General features: G+C 39.8%; 1 protein-coding gene across 6 annotated transcripts in view; it reads right to left on the reverse strand.

The window, feature by feature from the left end:
* Positions 1-23392, reverse strand: part of tanc2 (tetratricopeptide repeat, ankyrin repeat and coiled-coil containing 2) — a 184342-nt gene extending 160950 nt beyond the window's left edge. For all 6 annotated transcript variants that reach the window (XM_023949339.1, XM_023949343.1, XM_023949342.1 and 3 more), the window contains exon 1: positions 23038-23392. The gene's annotated coding sequence lies outside the window, so the exon portion shown is untranslated. The remainder of the gene's footprint in view (positions 1-23037) is intronic.
* Positions 23393-24003: the final 611 nt, after the last annotated feature.

Genomic DNA, 24003 nt, shown 5'->3' on the forward strand with positions numbered 1-24003 from the left:
CTGGCAGGTCTGCCTTAAGGTTACTGTTCATTACTATTAAAGATTACAGCACAAGAGCTTGAACAATCAATTCAATATTTGTTTTGTAGGAGATCCAACTAGACACAAGAAGAAATATCATCATTATCATCATCATCATCATATCATTATTAATTAAAGACAATAAAACAAAATTAAACAATATTGTCATGATTTCCCATTTTCATTTCTCAAAAATACAAAGGTTTGAGCACAGTCTACAAATCCATTAAGAGAAAATGCATTTGTCTGTGGAAGATAAGAAACCAAGCAATAGAGCAAGCTCACTGTCCATCTCCTCTAACAGATACGGTAACTGCTAACTGCAACCTACTTTGAGAATCTCTGCCACTCTCGCTGTTAAAGGATAAACTGATTAAAACGTACTTGAAATCTATGATGATGTAAGAACGTCTCAGTGAAGATGCCGTCATAAACTCATAAGTGTAAACTATATGGTCTCAAAACAGTTGTCATATGAAGATGTTTTAAAAGACTTTGCTCCAATAAAAGGTTTTGTCAGATTGAAGAGGAGGTGGTGGTGTAGTCATTAAGTAATTAAAGTTAAGGCAAGTACCAAAGCGCCACCTTGTCTTTGTAAGATCATTTTTTAAATAAAATAAAAAAAAGAATGTTTTTGTTGTTTCTTCAATACAGGGGTGCCCATACTTTTTTGGCATGCAAGCTACTTTTATGACATCAAGCTCCAAAAGATCTACAGTACATCACTTTGTCTCTCTCTCTCTCTCTCTCTCTCTCTCTGGTCTTATCTCACTAACAGTTATAGCAACAGGGTATATGGATGTTCCATTTATCCGGTTGCCATTAGTGATCATCATATGATTACATTAGACTTACATCTTGAATCATTTATCAAAAGAAGTTCATTCTCTATCTCTCTCTCTTTTTTCTCTTTCTCTCTCTATGTCTGTATGTAAAAGAATGTGTCCTCAATGTAGTTAAACACAGTGACTTTTGTTTCAGAGGATGTTCGATTGGCCGTTCTGAATGTCAATCAAGTGACATATTTTACAGGATGTGACGGATTTCTTTAAAAATACATTTTTATGTTTTTGTTTATTTAAATTTCATGGCTCGCTATCTACCATCACTTCCTTACTTCGCGAACGACGTAATGAGCACCCCTGCTTTAATATCTTATTTTTTTAAGTTAATGTCACTTGTTTACATGTATTAATATATACTTTCAGCTACAGTATTTATATTGTATTTAAAATGTTTTAAATTCAGAAACAGCTCGATGTTTAAATTGAAACAGCTCGTGCTGGTTTGCGGCGCCTTCCGTCCGTGAAACCCAGGTTCAAATCCGGGCTGCTCCCTGTTCCCTTCTCTACTTCTGTGCCGGTCCCTAGCCCGGTTGCTTTGAGAGGGTTGCGTCAGGAAGGGCATCTGGCGTAAAACATTGCCAAGTTTACCATGCGACTTGTTCGCTGTGGCGACCCCTGATGGGTAAAGCCGAAAGAGAAACAAACATTTAAAATGTTTTAAATTGTTCATTTTTGTAATATTGTTTTTTATTCTTTCTAAGTATTTTTATATGTGCAGTTGCAGTATTTAAAGAAAAAAATTTGCAGAGACAAAGTTATTGACTTTCTTGTAAGTATATGTAGACTAGCAGTTAAATTTACTGCAATGCGAAGGGGCACCACCAATCTTACCTAGGGCACCAAATTGGCAAGGGCCGGCCCTGGCCATTATGCACATTCAGAGGTCTCTGCTATTACAAAAAAAAAAAAAAAAACAATGCTGCAATGTTTAATGTAATAAACATAATGAGGCAAAGCATTTACCCTTAACGGGAGATGACAACATTTCCAGAATGAATTTTGCCCATTTTATCATAATCTCCATAAATTATACTTAAATATGTCAGCTTTTGGCACCTCTTCTCTTATTAGCATTTAATTGTTCATTTTGAATAAATACTCTAAAAGCATTTGTCATAGAGAATACTCTTTTTAATGTCTGGCGGGGAGTTTATAATGCAATCTCAATAAAGCACTGAAAGCAAATTGTCTCCAACTTCATGCCAGCGCTGACTTTTGCTTTTCCTTTCAGCAATTCTTCTCTAAACTAAGTTTAGGGCGAGATTAACCTACCTCTCTCAGTGAATAAATATGATGTCATATTCAGTATTTGATAAGTTTACAATGTGTAATTTTTTGTTACTGAGTGAAAGAAATATACATGCATTTATCCTTACTTTTAACAATGTAAACACAGGAAAATATATGTAATGCAAAGACACTCTAAAGCTCTTTGTACAGTCAAAATCCAAGAATGTCTGACTTGTCAAAAAGATCTAGCAGTTTAAAGACGTGGCGACACAATTTGATGAACTAGCTCACATGAGATGGCTTTAGGTGGAGGGTATATGTTTGGGGTCATTGACTACATATTAGAACTAGACCTGGTGACCGCTCCACCCTGGCATTCCAAATAGGAAGTAGCCACTGGTCCCAAAAATCCAAATATGAACTGGTTTACACTTCAGCAGCAGTGATCCTTGAGATGCTTGCTTATAAGAGCAACCATGGAAGAAAACAGTACCCACCATGGAAGCAACGGTTAGAGGCCAAAATCAAGGCAACTCGGAAGGATGTGAGTAAGCTGACAGAGGCTCAAAGAGGTACAATGAGAAAGCAAGTACCTAAGAGATACAGCCAGATGTCCATACCTGAAGCACTGGAAACTGCCAAACGAAGGCTCCTAGCCTTGAGCAGCCGCCTAAAGAGGTACACAAGAGACAATGAAGCCAGACGAATAAACAGGCTCTTCGCAACTCAACCTGCAAAAGTGTACACTCAGTGGCAGGGTCAAAACAGCCGAGCAGACCCACCAAGGCTGGAAACTGAACAGTACTGGAAAAGTATATGGGAGAAAGAGACAGCACATAACAGCAATGCCCAGTGGCTGGTCTCTCTGAGAAAAGAACATAGCAACCTCCCTGAACAGAATCCAGTAACCATCACAGTGGCTGACATCCAAGAAAGAGTCTCAGGTATGAAGAACTGGACAGCACCGGGGCCTGACATGATCCATGCCTACTGGCTAAAGAAGCTTACCGCACTCCACGAGCGCCTGGCAGCACAAATGAACCAGCTGCTTAGAGATGGGACTCACCCCGAATGGCTAACGGAAGGGCGAACGATCCTGATCCAGAAGGATCCCTCAAAGGGTGCAATCCCATCCAACTACCGGCCAATAACCTGTCTGTCCACAACATGGAAGCTCATGTCAGGCATCATTGCAACCAAGATAAACAGGCACATGGATCAATTCATGAGTAACACACAGAAGGGCATTGGTAGAGACTCCAAAGGAGCCAAACACCAACTCCTGGTCGACAGAACAGTCGCCAAAGACTGCAAGTCACGACACACCAACCTGTGCACAGCCTGGATTGATTACAAGAAGGCCTATGACTAAATGCCACAGACATGGATCACTGAATGCTTGGAGCTGTACAACATCAACAGGACTCTAAGAGCCTTCATGAGAAACTCGATGAAGCTGTGGAAAACCACCCTTGAAGCCAATGGGAAGCCACTTGCACAAGTGTCCATCAAATGTGGGATATACCAAGGTGATGCTCTGTCCCCACTGCTGTTCTGCATAGGTCTGAACCCCCTCAGCCAAATAATCAACAAGACTGGCTATGGATACCGACTCAAAAATGGGGCCAACATCAGTCACCTCCTCTACATGGATGACATCAAGCTATATGCTAAGAGCGAGCGTGACATTGACTCCCTGATCCACACCACCAGGATCTACAGTACTGACATTGGGATGTCATTCGGGCTCGAGAAATGCAGCCGGATGGTGACAAAGAGAGGCAAGGTAGTCCACACAGGAGGGGTCTCACTCCCAGAAGGAACAATAACAGACATCGAGGACAGTTACAAGTACCTTGGAATTCCCCAGGCAAATGGCAACCTGGAGCAGGCAACAAGGAAAGCTGCAACAGCTAAATACCTCCAACGAGTAAGGCAAGTCCTGAGAAGCCAGCTCAATGGCAAAAATAAGACGCGGGCAATAAACAGCTACGCACTGCCAGTTATCAGATACCCTGCAGGAATAATAAGATGGCCAAAGGAAGAGATACAGACGATGGATGTTAAAACACGAAAGCTCCTCACCATGCATGGAGGGTTCCATCCCAAATCCAGCACCCTGAGACTGTATGCTAGCCGCAAGGAAGGAGGCCGAGGACTAGTGAGCGTAGAAGCCACTATCCAGGATGAAACATCCAAGATGCATGAGTACATCAAGCTCAAGGCCCCAAATGACAGTGTGCTCAGTGAATGTCTCAGGCAATGGAGAGCAGAGGACACAGTGCTGGAGGACAGATCCTCATGGGAGGACAAACCCCTGCATGGGATGTACCACCGGACCATAACTGAAGTGGCTGATATCAAGAAGTCCTACCAATGGCTAGAAAGGGCTGGCCAGGACAGTACTGAAGCGCTCATCCTGGCAGCTCAGGAACAAGCCCTGAGCACCAGAGCGATAGAGGCTCAGATCTACCACACCAGACAAGGCCCAAAGTGTAGGCTGTGCAAAGAGGCCCCTGAAACAATCCAGCACATAACTGCAGGATGTAAGATGCTGGCAGGTAAAGCATACATGGAGCGCCACAATCAAGTGGCTGGAATAATATACAGGAACATGTGTGTAGTATATGAACTGGAAACCCCAAGGTCAAAATGGGAAACACCTCCGAAGGTGGTAGAGAATGAGAGGGCAAAGATCCTGTGGGACTTCCAGATCCAGACTGATAGGATGGTAATGGAAAACCAACCAGACATTGTAGTGGTGGATAAAGAACAGAGGAAAGCCGTTGTGGTGGATGTGGCAGTGCCAAGCGATGGAAACATCAGGAAGAAGGAACATGAGAAACTGGAGAAATACCAGGGACTCAGAGAAGAACTGGAGAAAGCATGGAAAGTGAAGGTGACAGTGGTGCCTGTGGTAATTGGAGCACTCGGGGCAGTAACCCCCAAGCTGGAGGAGTGGCTACAACAGATACCTGGAAAGACCTCAGACCTCTCAGTCCAGAAAAGCGCAGTGCTAGGAACAGCTAAGATACTGCGCAGGACCCTAAAGCTCCCAGGCCTCTGGTAGAGGACCCGAGCTTGGAGGAGAAACCACCCACGGAGGGTGAGAGGGGCGTTTTTTTTTTTTTTGCTTTTTATTTATATATATATATATATATATATATTTATATATATATATATATATATATATATATATATATATATATATATATATATATATATATATATATATATATATATATATATATATATATATGTTTAGAAGACAAAAATCATATACCACGTAAAACAATCATCCCAAGTGATCATGTGTAGGAGAAACAGAACAGGGCCCAGAACAGAGACCTGAGGAAGCCCACACTGTAAGTCTGCTGACTTAGACATTATGTGGTTGCCCATGACACTGAAATTCTGAACAGATAAGTAAGGGGAAAATCAGTGGAGAACTGACCCTGACAAACCAATCAGGTCCCTTCATCTGTCGAATAAGATCTGGTGGTCAACGTGCCAAAGGCTGATGAAAGATTTAGTGAAACTAGGACAGTGTATTTTTCAGAATCAGCAGACATTAAAATATCCCTGGACACTTTCAGCAGGTCTCTGTGTAGTGATGTTTACGAAAACCTGACTGAAAAGTGTCATAGATACTCCTTTTATCTAAGAATTCTGACAATTGTTCAGAGACTACCTTTTCCAGAATTTTTGAGTTAATAATCATAATGACTATTCTTGCTCTATTACCTTTTTTTAACATGTTGTTGCTAATTCAAATGTTTTTCAGGATATTTTTTCTGTGGTGAATGTTATTCAAGTTATAAACTGGCCAATCAGATGCCTGTAAGTGGTCTCATGTCAAAAATTCAAAACATGTGATTGACAGATTCTCACAAGCCTGTTTACAAGTAGTAGGGGTGTGGACTTCCACCAAGGTCACTCTTGATTGGTGGGAGTGGTTGGCATAGAAATGAACACTCAGACAGTCTCGGACCAATCTGGTTCCAACTTGTCAGCATCTGTATCATGTAAAAAATGGCGATAGAATTGACTTAATTTCGTGGGAACTGGAAGTAAGGTATTTTTTGCAAGTTCTCTTATACAGTCAATGGTAGGGAGCTAACACAAAGAGACTCTAAAGCTCTTTGTACCGTCAAAATCCAAGAAGATCTAGCAGTGTAAGAATGTTAAAGACAAGCTTGGAGATAACCCAATTTGACAAAATAGCTCGCAGAAGACGGCTATGGGTGGTAGGTATTAGTTTGGGGCACACCAAGTCAAGTGGGACCCATTAAAAACGATGCCAAATATTTTATGGATGCCAACTTCCATTCTAAAATGCTCAAAATGTGAACATCCGTAACTACCAAAAATGTTGTTGTTGGAGAGAGGATTTAAACTATTTCTTTGGATTAACACCCTTTCTTAAACGTCACTGCATTTTAAGCATTATATCTCATTAAATGCAGGGAAATTTTCTATTTACATTCCAGGAATCCAGCTGGAAGAGACATTAAACTGTGACCAACAAAGATTAAAAGCAATGAAATAAAAGGACACAGTCACTGTTAATTTTCTGGTTGGTCAAACAAAAAAAAGGGAGTGGTTGTGAGTGTGTACAACTGTGCAATTGTGTGTTATCTATTCACTCCAGCAGAAAACTCTTTCGCTTACCAACTGCCATGTCAGTGCTGTGACTTCCGCTATAAAATGTATGCTTCAAGGCATTCTGCCTCTTGTTAGTTTAATGAAGAGCGGACATTATATGGGCCCATTGGAAGTGGCATTAAGACTCTGTGGGGCGTTTCAGCTGGATATCAATTAGAGGCTCATTAGGTGCTGTGTAAAGTCAGTCCCTCTGGCTTCCTGTCACCCGCTGTGGGAGTTGCTGACCCTAACCTTAAGGAAAAGCTGCCGTTCTCTGGATCTTTTCAACTTTCAGAGCAGACAAGCGATCAGGAAAAAAATCTATTGGTCACACTTCCTTTACAACTTGCACTTCAGAAACAGCATTCTTTGAAAACAAAAGAACGCCAAGAGGTTATTATATCGGAGGTGAAAGTAGCAAGTTTACAAATAAGGATGCTTTGACTTTGCATCCAATGACTTTATTACAAAGTTTTAGATTTGGAACACCATTGTCATATTTTGAAAGGGTTCAGAGGCTGGCTTTTGAATTAAAATTAGGTTGTCAATAGAGGTAAATGGAACCAAATACAGTTTACCAAACTGCCTAAAGAGTATTTGTACTCTAGCAAGTCATTCCCCATTTATTACCAAGGGTCAATTTTAGAAATCTTGTCCCCTCCAAGGCCAAATCCTATAATTATGAAAACTGTACTAAGAGTGCACCTACATTTGTTTTAAATTTGACCATGAAATGGTATACCAATTGTAGCCTCTTTCTGGTTTATTTGCCGTTTCAGAAAAAATAGGGTTGGTGATGCCACATCTAACCGAAAGAAAAATCACATGACCACATTATGAACCAATTAAGTCCTATGCACTCAAATTTAAACTTATTTAACCTAACTTAAAAATATCAAACTGTTATTATAGACTGTTGTCTTTTTTTTGAAGCACACAGATTTTCTGAGCTAACTACAGTTATTTGACAGAAGTCATTGTGAAATGATCTTTCTAAGAAAAAAAACACTTAGTAAATGCTTGAGAATACAGTTTTTTGGTGCACTTCAATACCTTAATTTCTTTCAAAAATGACAGTGCACTATATAATCCAAAGCACTTTGCATAAAGATTAAATCTGTTGTGCTTACTCATGGCGAAGCAATTTTGAGAGGTACAACGGTCTGTCAAAATATTAGTGTTTTACCAAGTTTCAATTAAAGTTTGGCGTTATCGTAAATACACTTTTGCTACTAATGTGTAGCCGTGTCGTAGTGTGTTTTTTTTACGTATTACTAACAATATTGGGCGTTAAATTGGTCACAGTAACATTTGTTTTAGCAGTATCTCTGTTTTTTACCTGCTGCAAACAAGGTTGGGAGTTACAGGTATTGTCTGCACACTTTTACGTGTTACTAACAGATAGTTACCGTAGACACAGGCTATGTCCAAACTCCCACCCAACCACTAAAAAACTAAAAAATTATATAGTGTGGGACTATCTAGTGCCATGGATTATAAAAGCAATTCGGACACAATGCTCACTACTTTTTTTATTTATTTATTTTTAACCAGAGATTATGACGTAATCGATTTCCCTCTGTGTTGTTTATATAATAACAATAATAAATGATACTTTATTTATCCCACAATGGGGAAATTCTTCTCCGCATTTTGACCCATCCCCTAGGGGGGAGCGGTAAGCTGCAGACTAGCCGCGCTCGGGGGGGCGACAGCTGGCTGGGGAGAGCAGGGATCGATCCACCAACCCTTCGGTTGTTGGACGACCTGCTCTACTGCCTAAGCTAAACTGCCACTTAACTGTGCCCCTAAATATGAGCATTTTGCGATGACCATTTATGAATCCACTGTGTTATGAAGATGAAAACTGACATTTTATTAAAAAATAAATTTAAATACATTTTCTTTGCAAAAATTGTTGAAACATACTGTAGTGTGGTCTATATTCACCAATCTAATGAGCATCAATGCACACTGGTTTTTCGCAGAGACTTCTGGGAAATTTCGAGGGTGTTCCGGAATTGTAGATTCGGACAGTAACATTTGTTTTAGCGATATTTTTCATGTGTTACAAACAAGGTCAGAAATTGACAGGTAATTAATGCCTTAAAATCCTGGAATATCTTAAAAAGTTTAAGGGTTTTGAGGACCAAACGTTATAGCTGGAAAAAGCTGAAAGAGCTGAACATTTTATTAGTCGAATGGTTAAAATAGCTGAAAGATTGTAGAAATAGTTAAGTGCCAGAAAATGGCGGAAGATACAATAAGAAAGAAAGAAAGAAAGAGAAACAGGAAAACAATGGGTTGAATGCTTTATAGCTTTCAACCAATTAATATATATATATATATATATATATATGAGGCACTCTGGATTATAAGGCGCACTCGTATAGAAAAAAAAAGACTTTTAAATGCCTTACAGTGCACAAAATATGGTAATAGGTCAAGCCCAACCCCATTTTCTTTAATCCACCGAAGAGGGGTTTGAGAAAAGCCCCAAGTCCCAAAACATAATACTCCATTAATAATTAGGCTGTCTGTCTAATCTGCTGTCTGGTTCAGAGATCTCCCAACAGTCCAATTTATCTTATCTTCAGTCTATAACTGCCAAAGACTACAGTGAAAAATAAATTTACATGTGCACTGGAAGATAACCTTTTTAAACTTAAAAGAGATACAAACAGGAAATAGATTTGCCGTGCTCATTTGTTTGCTCTTCAACCAATCACAAAGGGATTAGATTTAGCCAGACATAAATACCTCCTGTAATGTACGGTAAATAATCTAATATTCCAACAATGTTTTCATCAGGAATTTAAATATGACAGTGTATAAAGTTAAACCTGAACAGAACCATGATATAAAATGAACATGATGAATAGGGACAAACTGAAAATCAGAAACTAAGTGACTAACAAAATGCAAAGGAGATCATTACAAACTGGAACTTGGTGTGAAGATGAAGGAGGTAGATACATTGTTTAAAAACTGAATCTAACCTAGAAACAAAACAAAAAAATATAGAAGGAAAAACTAAACCAAAACAGCACAAGACCTTACAAATTGAAATTATATTTATATACAGATCACAATAAAGTCAGTGTTATGGATATTTCTTTCAGTTTTTGTACATTATATCATATATATATATATATATATATTTTTTTTTTTTATTTTTTTTTATTTTTTTTTTTTTTTTTTAAAAACCTGTGTCGTTTTCTAAAACATAGTTTCTACAGAACGGCAGTAGTTGGTTAAAAATTTGCCTCTGAGTGTTACTGTCGCCGTGGAGTAAGCCCACTTCTACTTCCCATCATCCATTTGTTTACACTCTCTCCCGCTAGCTAATAGCCCCATTACAACCCCAACCTAACATTACTGGTGCAACAAAAACGGTGAGCAATATTATAGCTATCAAGCTGTACAATTTTGTGCTAGACCAGCTAGATACCAGCTCTGATGAGAAAAACAAAGACGCACATGGATCTAGTCATCTACAAGTGAATGTATCAGAATGGAACGGAGCAAGGGGCTTGTTGCTTGCAAAAATTAGAGAAATGCCATTTTAAGCTTCATTTCTTACTAAATGTCCTCCATCATTAGAAAAATGCTACAAGAACATGTTAAAAACATAAAAAATACCATTTTCATCTGAGTGGGTCTTTAAGACATAAGGTTTACTAGTTGTGGGGATTATCTTTCATGCAAAGTGAATAATAAAGATGTGAAATAAACGTTATGAGAGCTAAATTTCTATATATTTGCTCATTGAACTCGTCTCTTTCATGTCTCCTTAATGTGCATTTGGGGTTTGGAAACCACAAGGTATTTTAAGACCAACTCGGAGGGGATTCTGTGTCCTAACAGCCAACACAATGCACTGTTATGTTTGAACAAGGACATAATTTGTTGGCTGGAGGCTGAAGCGGCAGACCACTCCCCTACCTTGAAAAATAAATCACCAGTGTAAAGACGCCCCCCTCCCCAAAACCAGTCTCGGTGGTTGAAAACCTGTTGACACAGAATAAAAACCTTAAAACAGAACACTGTGGACTAAAGTAAAGGATTATAAACTGTTAGAATAATAAAGGATAAGTAAAAGGATAATAAACTCTTGTTGCACGAAGTACACAAGATATATTTAATTTAACCGAACCAAACATGCTGCATGATGTTGCAGCTGCAAACACAGAGGTCAGTAATCAGACTTTGGTTTAGTTTGATTAAGTTAATTCAGTAAAGTCCCGCCCACAACTCAGAGGTGAATTTCTGATGAACTACTGCTGCTCTGCAGAAACTATGTCAGAGGAAACTACAAAAGGTTTTTTAATTTGGGCTAAAAATGTTACAATCATAATTAAAAGACCACTGGGAAGACTTTGACAATAGATCGAAAGGTGATTGGAGTGGGACTTTAAAATATTGCTTAAGACATTTGTGACATGTTACTGCTAAATGTAAATGTTTTGTTAATTAAGACAGCCTTCATTGTGTCATGGAGATATTGGTTATCAGATACAGTTAGAAAAAGCAGCTTAAACCATCTTTTTTTGGCCTGGACTGGAATGTAACCACAGCTTGTTAACTCAAAAGGTGTCATTGAAAAAGATGAAAACACTTTCAGCACTTTTCATTAAGTCATTTTCTCTTCATTCTGACAATACTTGACACACCCAGCAGAAAGACTGAGAAAGGAGTCCTATATGTGAGTCCTATAATGAAGCAAACCCTAAAGGTACGTAACTGAGACCTGTTTCCAGGAGTCCAATGATCACAACATTTAGGAAAAAACAAAACAGCCACGTACAGATGATCTAAAAAGGCGCTGATGTTTCATTGAGAACTTCACACAAGCACCTCATAACAAACTTCAGCAACAACAGAGGCACTGTTTTAACATTTCTGGCAGAAAACCAGGTTTCACAATAAAAGACAAAGACCCCGATGATCTACAATTAATAACTCCAGATGTTGCCAGTGTAGATAACAAGGTAAATGAGTGAAACCCTTGAAAGCCAACTTTTTTTATGTGTGGCCAGACTGAAACAGAGGGAAACCACCTGATAGGTGTTAAACTATGCACTTTGTTGGGGAGGGGTTCTGGGTCAGAGGTCACCAAATGCTCAACAGGGTTGTGGCTGTAGCAGTTGTTCTTTCTATGAGAGCTAGCTTTCAAGCCTAATGAATACTCTGCCAATTATCTGCCATCGACAGCTGGTGCAAGCGCAAGCAGCTGTCTAATAGGCTAACAGGGATATTTGCTTCCCAAGGGGAGGTTTGAATGGCAGACTCATTGAATGGAGTAAATATTTATTACCCCACAGTTTAGCTATCTTGAATCAGGTAATCTGATGTAATCTAAGAGGCAGCAGACATAAAAGAATGGATAAAACACTTCTGCTTGTCTGGAGAGAAGTGATTAACTTGATTTCATTAAAACTGCAATGCAGCAATGAGCTCAAAGAGCACAGTCACAGCAGTAACTGTCACCCTGATATATATCCGTGCAAACTACAGGAATTGTGGTAGAAATTACCTCTTACATAGGCATCTGGTCTTCGCGTATATTCACAGCTATGCATCACTTTGAACAAGTCCTACAAGTCAGCATCTCTCTGGCTTTAAAAGCCATTTATACATCTACACGAAGATAATAAAAGCCACAAACACTGCCATCTTGTCTGCAGGGCACTTACTGTCAACTAAGAGTTCCAAATAGTTGGTTACAGCATAACTTTGTTAAGTACATAAGTAAACACATTGTGCAAGTCATAATTCTTGACTTTTTTTTTTTAAATACAAATAATTACAATAATTACAGATAAAAAGGACAACTTCCATAAATGAGTACTTAAAACATTTGTAATAGCTTAGACTTTTTCTGTACGTTCGTAATGCATCACATATCCATACAAGTATCAATGGTAACTGAAGACATAGGCAAAAGAACAACCTACAATTGCTTTTTTCTAGGTTACAACTATAACGTAACCAAACTAAATGGTATGGTTTCTGGAAACTCTTAGCATTCCTTTGGTCTAAACTGTAGTGTTGTTACTCACCTTTCAGCATATCCCTTCAGGGGTCGCCACAGCGAATCAGCTTTTACTGATTCACACATATGGTTTGGCAGAGATTTTTACGCCTGACACAACCCTGTATTTTATTAGGGGAACCCAGACTTGGCTACATGGTTAGAGAGTAGCGCAAAGGCTCTTGCCCAAGGACCCACACTAAATAAAGCTCATCGTGCCCCCTGGGAATGAAACCCTGATGTCCTATGTGCCAGTCCTGCACTTAATCAACTGACCTATCCAGACACTAGTTGGTAGAAACTTTAGTGACAAATCTTCCAACACAACATGGATGCTAGAGCAGGTCCCCAAACTTTTTCTTGTGAGGGCCACAATTAGGGTTGTGCCGATGGACGATATCATCGTCCATCGTGATGGGTGACTGACATCCCGATGGAGAGACCACCATCGTGATGCCACGCCCCCGCCACGTTGCGCGTCGACACCATAAGCCGCGGTTACATGTACAAAATATCCTGATGGGATCAATGGTCGGATTAGAATCCAACCGTGTACATGGGCCCAGAAAAATGTTTTCAGAATATAAAAACGTTCACTAAGGTCACAATTTCGGTCGGAATAAATCATTCGCACACGCGCAGTATTCGCACATGCGCAGTTTGAAAACCGGAAGAAGATACAACTTCCGCCGAGCGGCTTTTTTTCCAAACTTTATTGAAGGTAACAATTCAATACAAAACGATAACAGCGCCGAGCGGCTATATGCATTGACATGTCAGCTCGGTAAAATACGAGACGATCTTCTAAACGTGCTTTTAATAATTTTACGGTTATTATGAAACACCTGTTCGCTCATCATTTGAATTTTAATCCGTGTGGTCAGTGCTTTTTCTGAACGTAGCCAGGATTAGCAGTATGCTAACACGGGCTAACAACATAAGCTTTGGGTGGTGCTGCATCCTGTGAATAACATCAGCCTTTATTTAGTCGGGAAACGACTGGAAACACAAATCCACGTGATTGATTGAATGTTTTCTAAGAACTGAGTGACATTTCTGCTTTGAAGCTCAAACCGCTGTGTGTGCTGACGTTTCGAACTGTGCTCAGACACACGTTTAGACCCGGTTCTGAGTTTGATAGCTCGTACCCCTAGAGCTGCGGGACGGATCGCAGTCTTAAATCTCCCACACATACCGCTCATGTACCCCCCCCCCCCCCTCCCATCAAACATAAAGCTGTAAATCCGCCCTCCGCCGGTCCACTTCGCTAGTTAAGTGCGGGAGCGGACCACTTCTTTTCTATTTTGCTTGTTACTTTTTCAGTAAAAGTCACTTCCCTCAGTTTATACTGGATCATCGCGGATTAACCATTAGTTGGGAAATAAAAGGAAAAAAGCGAAATAACGAATAGCAGTTATATAAGAACGAAAAATGTAAAAACACCCCCCCCCCCCCCCCCCGACGATGTCATCGTCCATCCCGATGGTTGACAGCAAACATCGTCAACGGCCAAATTAGGGGACATCGCCCAACCCTAGCCACAATAACTCTTTTTCTTTAAACTTCTTTTATCTTTCTGTTATTGCAAAGCCCTATAATAAAGTTTTATTAATTCATGATCCTTTTAATAAAATAAATAACACTACACTCTAAAAAGAAAAAAGTTGATCCAACTTCATTGAATCATTTCAATTGGTAACACGTAATTGAATTAAGTTTATTCAACTTAATTTTTTATGTCTATCCAACTCAATTTAATAAGTTTATCTAACTTACATTTTTTTTGTTTTTGTTTATACAACTTGAATTGACACACTTTTCTAAAGTTACAACCAATGGGCCTTGTGATTTCCATGTCAGAGACATGAGTGACCCAGTAATGTCTCGCATTACAAGGCAGGAGCTCACGTGTCGTGAACTCTGCCTTTACTACTGGGAGCAGTGTTTTTCCGCACCAGGGAGTTCGTCCTCGTCCTCTCCCAAACTGTAACTCAGGGTGCAGAAAGAAATAAACATAACAGTTTAAATTACTAATTAAAACAGAGTAAAACAGCTAGACATCAAAACACATGGACCAAAACTCAGACTTACAATCTGCCCAGATGGGCAAAGAAAATGTATCCCACAATTCCTTGCGCTGCCTTACGTTATGACGTCATGACGCATTGACAGCTTCACACCAAAGTAATACCAGCTTAATTGAATTAAGTTGATGGAAAGTAAAATGACTATGTCAGAAAACTAAGTGTTATTTTTAAGTTGAATGAACTCAAAAAAATGATTTATTTTCACCAAACTAAATAATTAAGTTAGATCAATGTAAAAAGTTCATCTTTCCAACTACAGCCCAAATACTCTTTTTAGAGTGTATTTATGAAATTAAAAAATGACCAAATAACTGTGATTTTCAAAGACAAAAAGTCAGGAAAAAATATACTGAAAAATTTAAAAGAAAAACCAAATAGTGGATCCTCTCCCGTCATTGACCCGCTGAGACTTTGAGGGCTGCAGCTCCTCACACGTCTCAGAGTTTGAGCTAAAACTGAGCAACTGCGCTGTATCCTGCACGTCTGTTTCTCACCAAGTAATAATGAAAAAAGCACATTTATATGTCTTCTGTTGCAGCTAAGCATATATCTGCATTCCCTTATCACCACTACAGAGTTCCCTAGTTTATTGCAGGAGTTACGTTCTAAAAATAACCCGTGATCGATGAAATCCACAGAGTCTGATTACAGATTACAAATTAAAAAACATGGGTCTTTGATATTGTTCAGTGGGCCGGACCAAACATGGAGGCGGGCCGGATCCAGCCGCGGGCCGTACTTTGCCCAACCCTGCCCTACACAGATAGATCAAGAGGCTTGAGTGTCACACGTAAACATATGACTTCATCCACCCCATCTGTTGAAATTTAAAACTGTTTTTCTTTCACACATTTCTCTGTGAGACACAAAGTTATTCCTACACAATTGCAAAAATCATTGACTTAAACACATGAATAAGTTGGCATCTACTACCGCCTTGCTGTGTGGACTCTTAAATAGGCTTCTATACCATAACTTAATAGCAAGTAGTCCTCCATAGTAGCAGTCAAAACACCAGGGGCCTCATTTATTTATTTATTTATTTTTTTCCGTATACTTTATTTATCCCTCAATGGGGAAATTCTTCTCCGCATTTGACCCATCCCCTGGGGGAGCGGTGAGCTGCAACTGAACTGCGCTCGGGAGGCAGTAGCGTTAAGGGCCTTGCCTAAGGACCCTCACTGAGTGATGCTAACTGCTCTTCATTGATATGGTAATTGCCCCCAGTACCATTGTACAATGGAGAAGGACAAGAAGGCGTACGCCTTCTTTTGTGCGTACGCACAAAAGAAGGCGTACGCCACTCTCTACGCAATAGTTGAGATTTATAAAAAGCAAACTTGACGGGAAAATGTGCGGTCCTCCACGCAAGCTCTGACCCAGGCGTACGCACAAAAACGGGTGAAATGAGAAATGGCGACACCGTCGGCAGATGGAAGAAACACGTGAAAGTGACAGTGTGTGCCAAATCGTGCTGGCATGTGCTGTGCTACACAATGTGGCACAGCTTAAAAACGTGCCTCTACCCCCTGGCGCTGATTGCTGTGTTGGCCCCGACCCTGAACCCCATCCCCACGCATTTGAGCCATTTGCTGCTGCTGTGCGCCAGCGTTTGGAAGTGATGCGTCGCTTATAAAGAAAAAGAGGTGTGGAAAATATTATTTATTTAAGAATTCCCTCATCGTGCAGTTTATTTCAGTCAGGGCGATCTTGATTTCGCCCAACTCCTTGGCCACCTCTCTGATTGAACTACTGTCTTCCCTCTGCATTTCAAGGACTGCATCGGTGAGGAAACGTCCACTGCTGGAGGGTTGAGAGCCGCGTGCCGTGGAGACGCTGGGGCCAGACGGCTGCTCAGCTGCAGCATCGTAACCACTGGCCCCGCTGGAACACCCAGCAACTAAAATAAAATTGTTCTATATTAATAATCTGTAATTGTGTAGCCTGCATACATGTGACTTGACTGCATTCATTTTAATTATTTCTCTTACCTGTGTCACCCTGACCCTGGCGCGTCGGCGTCCCCTCCGAGGAGGACGCCGATAAGGGGACTTAATAGGGATTCCCCAATAATAGCGGCCAGTTTCTCATCAAGAGGGGTCAGCGCCGCCCCGCCCCCCCCGCCCCCCCCCCAACCCCCCCACGTGGCGGACACACTCTGCCGATGCAGCGCTAGACGTTTTTTTGCCTCGACTTTGATGTCCGATCATTTCTTTCATTTCTTTTTTATTTCGGCCACGGTCCGAGGTTGTGAGGCTACAGCATTTACGGCGTCTGCCACCGTTTGCCGCTCACGTGCCTTTTTGGCATTAGTAATGCCCACACTGTGCCCTCCAAACAACGTTTTATCCTCTTTTCCACCTCGTCAACCATAACTTCTACTTCACATTGAGTGAAGTTACGTTTTTTTGATTTCCTCTCTGTGTTTGCCATGATTTAGCAAGCCATGAATATTAATTTGTGGGCGTTTCACGGACTATTTATGGGCAACTATGGGCGTGTCATGTAGCCGCAAAAAGCTGCGCTGCATTTAGAATCGGTTGTGATTTATAAAGGGAAAGATGCGTAGGATGTGCGTGCGCACGGTTTAATAAATCCGAATATTTCTGTGCGTACGCACGTCCTATGTTTCATCTGTACGCCACTTCTGACGCAAATCCTACGCAAAGTTTTATAAATGAAGCCCCAGAACTCTTTGATCTGGTCCTGTATCTTTGGATGAACCAATTGTGGTTTTAAAGTTGCATGTTACATTTTATTAAACAAAAGAAGAGAAACATGAATCTTGTCTGTTTTGGATGCTTAGGAAACCACACACCTCTGTACAATAACTAGAGATGTCCCGATCCAATCACGTGATCGGAATTTCAGGGCCGATCACATAGTTGCTGACTCAATCGAAATCAGATGTTGTCTGTCAAGTGATCGGATATTTGATTTATTCTGATTATGATCGGAGCTTTATATTTGAAGCTTATTTTTCTGGATGGATACTCCACTAGTAGTCTGCATGTCATGAATGGATCACAACATTTTATTGCCAAAAAGCGCAGCAGAATACGGCATCAGTTCAAGCGGGAAGCGAACAAAAACAGTTCTGTCAAGCTAGCTTAAACCTGACAGCAAGTGTCTATTGGTTTGTCTCAACCCAAACGATGACCCACAAAGGTATTTCAACAGAAAAAGATCGGGTTTATGTATCTTTTTGATAGAACGGAGCTCTCCTGCGGCGACAGTGAGACAGCTGCAGAAGTGCTAGCTCTGGGGAAAAGTGATTTAACCCCCTTAGACCCGATCTTTTCTTTATTATGCCTTTTTATATTTCTCTGACAGAGCCCCAGTCAGGAAAATGAACTACTGGGGTAATAAAACCCAAAATATTGTGTCGTACAAGATTAAAGTCTTAAGTGTTTAAAAAAGACTTCCATTATCTCTAGAAAACAACAACAACTAATAAATGGTTCAAATGATATCAGCTAGTCATGAATAATGATCATTATTTTTAAATGATTTTAAATTAAGATATTACGTTAAAAATGTTTAGTCGTTCTGAAGATATTAAAGCTAAAGTCACTAAGCTTTCTCACATGACTAATTATCACCTATATAACTAAATTAAAATTAAGTCGATGACTCTCATTCATCCAGGTTGATTCCATCATAGTAGTAGATTTAGGGGTTGTCATCTAGATTTATATTTTTTAAGTTAGAAGACGTTTCACCTCTTATCCAAAAGGCTTTGTGAAATGAATTGACAAAGCCTTTTGGATAAGAGGTGAAACGTCTTCTAACTTTAAAAACTAAGTCCAGATGATCTACTACTATGATAAATTATAATTAACTTTTTTTTCAAGTCAATAGTAACACAATTTTTACTTGACTGTTCAACCCACTTCACAGACGTGCTTTGTTTAAGGGTTAAATAATAGAACAATGCCAATGAAATAAAAAAAATAAGGAAAAACCTAAATCTGAAAAGTATCAGATCAGGACTCAGTATCAGCAGATACTCAAATCAAATGACTCGGAATCAGATCGGGCCCAAAAAAACTTGATTGGGAAATCCTCAACAAAAACATCACATCAATGAGACTATTGCAGAACAACCATTATGGATTTTTTGATGTATGTACTGCAAAACTAAACATCCATAAAATTTGGTTATTTGAGACAAATGGCAGCAGACATAAAAGCCTGGAGCCAAAGCTTGATTTATGGCAGCAGAAGGCAGGTTTGTATTAGAACATTTTTACCTAAGTCAATGTGATCAAAAGGAGGTGAGAAGCAAAAGTCAAACTGTCCTCATCAGAACTCAGTGAATGTCAGATACTCTCTGCAGAAACAGAGGAGACAAAGGGAGTTCAACAGCTAAAAAAAAATATTTCCCTGGCGGAGAGTCCAGAAAGGATAAGTTTCAAAGTCTGGTCACTAACAAGAAGTGCTATGAAGACACTTTTGACCTGCTTCCCACATAATCAAAGGGCTGTGATGAAATCGAGGACGTGCCAGAGACTCTGTCACTCTTTAAAGACCACTCCAATCATATTTTGAGCTATTTTAAAAGAGCTTTGATGAGGAAAACAAAGATGTAGATGGATCAGGACGCCTACAAGTGAATGCTTTTTATTGGAGTGGGTCATTTCTGCACGTAATGTTATTTAGACTCATGATATGTAATGTACATTCAAGAACGCACTAAACGAGCAATCTGCAATTAACTTTTATTGTGTCCACACTGGACTATCGCTACCCAATACTAGCCTCATGTACCCATACTCACAGTGGGACGAGGCTTGGTGCAAAAACCCAAAGCGGCGCATATCTTGTGAATCTTTGATCCAGGCTTTTTCTGTCACAGTACTGTTCCAATAAATGAAAGACTTGGTGCCATGATTCCGGCCGGTCACAAACTGCATTATGAATTCCTCCTTCATGCTCAATTCTCAAATGATTGGTACTTCCGTGTTTTGAAAGGATGCTACATCTCTACCAAATCCGAGTCCCCGACTGCTGAAATTTCAACTGGTTTAATTTTGAACATGTGTTTAACGGTAGCGCATTTTGTATTTAGAGCCAAAAACAGACTTAAAAACATGTGTAGCAACGTATGAACCCAAGAGTTCATAGAAGCCAGAAATGAGCGAATACAAGCATTTATATAGAATTTTCATTGAATGTGTTCACTTGTACATGTGTTGCAAAGCCTGGTGTGAATGTTGCATTAGAGTTTTAACAGCTGACCCCATAGTTTGACTTTTCGTCTTCAATTTGCGACTAATCGCTGATGCTGAAAACTAAAGAAAAAAACAAAGAAGCTGGGGAACCTTTTGCAGCAGAGATGAAGGTCTGCCAGCATCCGTGTCAAAAATGCCATTTCCAGTATTGCCTTCTAAAGCGTTTCCCGCTTAAGCAGCAAAAATCGAGTTAGTGACCAAGAAGGAAATATGACCGAAAGATTTTAATTCAGTCACACTGGATTTTTCCTGAACTGATGATTATGCAAAGAGCTAAAGTACACATAAAGATGAGAATGCTTTTTTGTTGTTGTTTTTTTCTATCCCTGGTAGGTTTTCTGGCTCTGCATGACTGTTTTTCCTGATTAAAAAAGTATGAAGAGGGGGCCCCTGCCTGAGCGCTCAGGGAAATGAATGCAAAAAATCCCAGAGGGCTACACCTTTACTCTCCATACAGGAAACAATCTCACATTTTCAGAGCTGATAAGAGGCAGAGAGCAACACCCAGTGCTGTCTGGCTTGGCAGTGGAAGCTCACAAAAAGAGCTGTTTGAGCTCATTAAACCAGCAACCTTTTAATCTCTGAGCGAGCAGTCAAACCATCTTGTGCAGCTAAAATCCTCTTAATTAAACCCACACAGTTCAAAAGCATTGTCGTCTCGAAAAGATATCCCGAAGTTAATTTGATAAACAATCATATTTAATCACGTTTTTTAAACCACAAAGTAATACTTGACCTTTTTAACTGCCTCAACCTGGGACTGATTAAGTCAATGACATTTTACATTTTTGGGGACTAACATTTGATTCATAAAAACCAGACAACACATTTAAATCTCATTTTCTATGAAATCATCTTATCATATTTTTGCACGTTTTAAAAATGATTCAAAAAGCCAAAGTAAAAGTGCTTTTTCTACAAAAGAATGAGCCAAATGTTCAAGTTCAAAACTAATCCAAAATTTTCAGATACATTAAAGACACATTCCGATGACAATCGTGTTTTTGCTGTTTTTAAGATGTTCTTGTGGCATTTTTCTGAGGATGGAGGACATGTATAAAACATTATGCTTAAAATTGCATTTCTGAGAAATAGAATTAGAAAATAGAAAACTGGGTGGAACACAAGCTCCCTGCTCCGCTCCATTCCGATACTTCCACTTGTGGACGACTAGATCCATGCACGTCTTTGTTTTCCTCATCTGATATCTGGCTCAAAACTGTACAGCTGGATAACTCTGACATTGCTTGCCATGTCTGTTGCATTCTTGTTCAGAAACCAAAACATTTCTTTGGGCAAAAACAGTCTATTTATATTGCCTTTTCTTTGTGTCCGGTTGGTGTAAGAACCAAAAGCTTGATGTTAGGTTTAAAAAAATGTGGATATATTAGAACAAAATCTAATCTCCAAAATTATTTTGCCCTCAATTCGTTCACAAATATGACAGTGTCGTTTGCATCCACTAGCACAATACTCGTCGCCCGGGTAACCGAGGAGCTCTGATGACTGATGTGCAAGGATCACAACCTCTTTAGACATTTACGTTTGTTGGAAGTGAAGCTTCTTGCTTTACACTGTTAATATTTGTAGTTTGAACACTCAAAAATTGATCTAACGAATGGAAAACCTGTTAATAGCTGTGTCAAATTCTGGCACAAATACAACCATGTTCTGATAGGATGACCTTCCCAATACCTCCAAGATTTGAAAGAAAAATGCAGCCGCTTTGGTTCAAAGATGTTGTTTTGTTCTGACAGCCCCAAAGGCTGCTTTGTGTAAAACTGGGTTTGTGGAAAATCATTGGCTTATGATGTGTTTTTTATTTTAGACCTTTGGCCTGTCACTGAGCATGAGCAGTAGGGACTGCGTTGGCTCAGACTGTGGAAAACAAAGCCTTGTCACAAACCCCCCACTCAACACAGAGAGATAAGCAACAGAAGACGAAAAGCTTCAGGAGCAGGCGGTAGAAAACATCATGATCTCATAATGGAAAAACGACACTTGCAGATGTGTGTCAGGAGAAGTTGGGGGTAAAAACGCACAAACTAGCACAAGTCACTGGCATGATGTTGGAGCACTCTGAAGATGACTGCCTTTCATCTCCGAAAAGCTGACAACCAAGAACTTAAAAAAAGACGAGTGTGCAGGCAGCCATCTCTAGCTTCATGCAAAAACCATGAGAGCTGGAGAAAATCTTACTACACACAACTACACTTGTGGTGAATGCTTTATCAAGAGAGTCCTCTGGAACCAAAAACTTCCAGAACCCATAAGACCTACAGAAATTGAAAAAATACATATTTATTTGTTCCCCCTGGCGTCTTAGACGCAAAAGTGTCGAATGATGATCAGAGAGAAATAAGTGTTTTCGCCTTCCCAACAACAGGCATTACACAGATTAAGCGCCTGTGCTGAAACATACTATTACCACATACGTCTTTGTCAAGAAGGACCAGATGTCAGATAATAGGCTGTGCACAGTGAAGTAGATGCTGGCCTGGGGCCACTGAACAAGTAAGAACAGCTTCTTTCACATAAACCTTTTAGTTTTGTGGGGAACTTGGAAGTCTGGGTGGGCAGCCCCCCCAACAGTCTGTTGCATATGTGATATACGGTTGGCAGAAGGCATTTGATTTATGGATCGATACTGCTTTATTATAGTTACTATAAAAAATAGTGATGTTAAAGATGCAAAAACAACAATGCCTCACATGTGCTGATTCCTCTTTTTGTCTACAAAGTGCATGTCATTAAACACTGGGGGGGGGGGGGGGGGCTGGGTTATAGGCTTATCGTGGGCTTAAGAACAGCAAGACGATATAAGCTTTATAATCGTCAACATGTAATGATGCATCAAAACTGTCCAAAAACGCTAACGTCTAATAAAAGTACACTTAGATTAACTTTAAAAAGTCATCGACTAGGAAAGGAGACGTGTTTACCTTCTCTAGACCGGAACCTTTGTTTTGTTTTTTTTCTCTCTCCTGCCTGGCCGTGTGGCATTCGTGGCTCCTTCTCTACCGGTCCGCTGCAGTGGTTAGAGCCAGCTCCAAAGTCCCTCTGAATGGCCTGCGCGTTTCCGATTCGTGTTCAAGCAAGCGGCTGTGAAAATTAGCAGCACCGTTCGAGCCCCCCACATTCAGCCCACAAAACAAAGTCTACTGTGGCGACCCGCCCGGGGCGCCTCCACGGCGCAATGCGAACTGGCTTTGCTGCAGGTAGCCGCAGCTCCGGTCCAGCCAGCCCACATTCGGATCTCCGGTGTCAAATCAGCCGCTTCTGAATTTTTGGTGCTCTCGTAGTCTCAGCTTTACAGGACCTAAGCGAACACGGCTGAAATCCATTTCCGGTTTTCAAAATAAGTTTAAAACACCGAAAAGGCATGTGAATGATTGAAAGTAAAAAGACATACTATTCTTATATTAATCATATGTATGTATATTTTTTTTTTATGAAAAAAAGACTGAGATAAGATTGGGTGTGTATAAACATACACCCAATCATATCATGGCCTGTTTATTTTTGTTAATTTTAATTGTATTTTAATTTTTCACATGTGGACATGTTATGATATATGATTTTCGAGACTCAGTACAAACACTTCATAATGGAACATAGAAGTGTAGACATAAGCACACTTGGCTTGATTAAAAAGTCTAAAACTGTTTGGTATTTGTGATAAAATTTTTAATATCCTTAAATATTATTTCTTCATAATTTGTGAGAGTAAGTATATTTTACTTCTGAACTGTTTTGAATAATCTCACACTCAATTTTTAAAAAAAGACTGAACAATCCAGGTGTGAAATATCAAACATTTGACCGTTTGGCATATTCTTGAGACACTGGCAAAAGATTTTGCTCTTATCCATGACAGTAACTACTATATTTCCCTTCAGGACCAAGTT

The sequence above is a fragment of the Oryzias latipes genome, chromosome 19 (assembly GCF_002234675.1).
Source record: "Oryzias latipes chromosome 19, ASM223467v1".
Classification (NCBI taxonomy): Eukaryota; Metazoa; Chordata; class Actinopteri; order Beloniformes; family Adrianichthyidae; genus Oryzias; species Oryzias latipes.